The following is a 2,889-nucleotide window of genomic DNA, read 5'->3' as shown; positions in this document are numbered from 1 at the left end:
ACAGTAGTATAGAGCTGCTAGAAGGAACAGAAGAAATACCAAACCGAGTTCCATATACATACGCCAAAATCTGGGATACAAAAACTACTCGCACTGGCGAGTTAAAGATAGGTATGTACATGAACTCGATCTAAACAACTACCTGCAGTAGGGTGCCTCTAGCTCTGTCAGTCGGGTAGGGCTCTAGCTGGCAACGCCCTTGCCTCGATCCTGATCCGCGAAATGCGCAGCAGCCGGAACCTGTGGCTCTGCAAAAACATAGGTAACAACTGGGCGTGAGAACTACTGTAAAAACAAGTAGTCCTCAGTGGGTACCGCCCAAAACTACATCGGTCCACCCACTAAGTCTACAGAAGGGAGCAAGAATAGTAGTAAAATGCAGGAATAAAGTCTACCGCTATAAAACACTACACTATTATACTCTACACTAACCAACTGTAGAAAATGTCCAACCCGACCCAATTCAATCGGGACTGTAAGCATACCCGTCTCCGGGACTGTAAATACACCCGTCCCTGCCCCGTTGCGACTATCGGGCTCTATCCACACTAACTGATCCGTGGAGAGCAAGTCCAACTGGCATGAGCGACACTAACGCGAAAGCACAAAGCCTGACTCCGGAGTAATACTCGTGGGCGCTACCCAACCGAGTATGCAGCGTATCTCTGTCGAGCTCAATCAGGCTCCAACTAGCCAAAGTCAAGTGAAAAGGGTCAAAACAGGTCTACAAACCAAACCCACGTGCCCTCGGCACAATCTGTGACCAAAACAAGAATCTGGGTCCACCGCTAACCCGAACGGCACCCAACGACCCGAAACAGCCTACACTCTGCTGAAAAATAAGCTCGGCATCTCAGCACGAGCGTAAATGCCTTCTAAACTACCCCAGGTATCCATCGCAACGATACTGCAACGATACAATCGAATCACGGCTCCTAGAGCTAAATCTGGTAGTTTAAGCATATGACGGGTCAAAACGCAGGTTTTCTCCTAAGTCAAATTTCAAGTCCAACATGTATAATATAAATATTCATTTCAGCATGCTTCTACATTCATATTACATTCAAGATGCTAATCGATGAATTAAAGCATGATATACAAAAATCGAACTATACACGTCGACTAAACATGCACTTAGGAGCGAAACCGATGATACACCCACCTCTAGTGCAATTCCTGGCAGCAAGATGGTCTCGGATCACAAGCAACACTGCTGGAAACACCTCCAAACCAGCAACAAAGCCCCTCAAGATCTGGATTTACAATTCACCCAAAAATCCAATAAAAACCATCAATTTACCAAAATTTCAGCACTTAAGCTTAATTATCTCAATTCCAATGTCAAAACTCACCTAATGATCTCCAAATCGGGTGAGGACAGATCCAAATCCAGCAACTACTGATGGGTGATCAATCTCAGGTCCAAAATCCCACTGCCTACAAAGTTAGCATCAAGAAAAGCTCAAAAATTCCAATTTCAGCTCAAAGTCAACAGCAGTCCAGAAAAACCTCAGTTCGACCAAGCTAACCTCAACCAAAATCTGCAATTCAGGGCTTCGTGGATTCCTCTGGAAGTCTAGAATCCAGCAAACCAAGTTTCGTCGAAATCCGACCTTCCTACGTCGCGCACGAGCCAAAACACTGGAGGTCGTCGCTGAAGAACTGCAGAATCAGCACTCCATCAAGCTGGATCAATGGAAATTTGATGCAAATTGAGGCAAATCCGAGGGTAGAGATGCTAAAAGAGACTTCTCTGTGAAGAAGGGAGGAAAAGAGCTCACCAGGGTCACCTTCCATCTATTTATAGGCTGCTGGAGGGATAAGATAAGCCCCAAGAGAAAACAGCTGCTATCCAGTACTCATGCAGAAACGGGCATTTCTGGGCGCCCGGAACCATGTTCTGGGCGACCAGAACATCCCGACTGCACAAACCGGGCTCCTCGGACTCTCCGCTCGCGGTGTGCTGCGCCCGTAAATGGCTCCGGCGGAACTCACCTACCGCCCTGCCACGCGTCGAAGCAAGCGATATTCACGATGTCGAATTTCCGGACCCACATCTGGGCGCCCGGAACATGGGATCCGAATTGGCTTCCAGTTTCAGTTAAATTCAACACTCGTTTCTGGGCGACCCTAAAAATGTTCTGGGCGCCCGAATCTGGCAAAACTCCAGTTTTGCTTATTTGAGTGCGCCGAGTCCAATTCTGCATCCAATTCGTGCAGAATTGACTCCGACTCAGTCCGACACTCTCCAGAGATGTCGACCAGTCACTAATACTGAAGCCAATCCTATCCAAAGCTCAGGAACACTACATCCTCCCCCACTACAAAAAGTTTCGTCCGCGAAACTGTACACATACCTCAATCCAGGGCCTCAAACAGGTAGGGGTAGGACTCCTTCATCATCGCCTCCGGCTCCCAAGTCGCCTCCCGCTCCTCGTGATTACTCCACTGCACCTTTACAAAGGGTATGACCCGGTTGCGCAATTCCCTCGACTCACGAGCCAGAATCCGCACCGGTCGCTCCTCGTAGCTCAGGTCCTCGCCAATCTCAAGCGGAGTGAAGTCAATCACGTGGGAGGGGTCGAACATATATTTCCTCAAAGCCGAGACGTGGAACACATCATGAATACCGGCTAGCCGTGGTGGTAGAGCAATCCTGTAAGCAACTGGCCCAACTCGCTCCAATACCTCGAAAGGGCCTACAAAACGTGGACTGAGCTTTCCGCGTACTCCAAATCGGCGAATCCCTCTGGACGGCGAGACTTTAAGAAAAATATGATCTCCCACCTGGAACTCTAAGTCTCGTCTCCGGGTATCAGTATAGCTCCTCTGTCGACTCTGGGCTGCTAATATGTGCCGTCGCGCCTCTTTTACCTTTTCCTCAGCCTC

At 48.7% G+C, this 2,889-nt stretch overlaps 1 long non-coding RNA gene across 1 annotated transcript; it reads right to left on the bottom strand.

Annotated features, from left to right (window-relative positions):
• Positions 1–1,222: 1,222 nt before the first annotated feature.
• Positions 1,223–1,572, bottom strand: LOC109705533. The gene is made up of 3 exons (XR_002214778.1): positions 1,530–1,572; positions 1,353–1,437; positions 1,223–1,253 (listed from the first exon to the last, which is right to left on the bottom strand). It is a non-coding gene; the product is annotated as an uncharacterized LOC109705533 (long non-coding RNA).
• Positions 1,573–2,889: the final 1,317 nt, after the last annotated feature.

This window comes from Ananas comosus, unplaced genomic scaffold, assembly GCF_001540865.1.
Source record: "Ananas comosus cultivar F153 unplaced genomic scaffold, ASM154086v1, whole genome shotgun sequence".
Lineage (NCBI taxonomy): Eukaryota > Viridiplantae > Streptophyta > Magnoliopsida > Poales > Bromeliaceae > Ananas > Ananas comosus.
The sequence above is the reverse complement of the archived record's forward strand: the minus strand, read 5'-3'. Positions and strand labels throughout refer to the sequence as shown.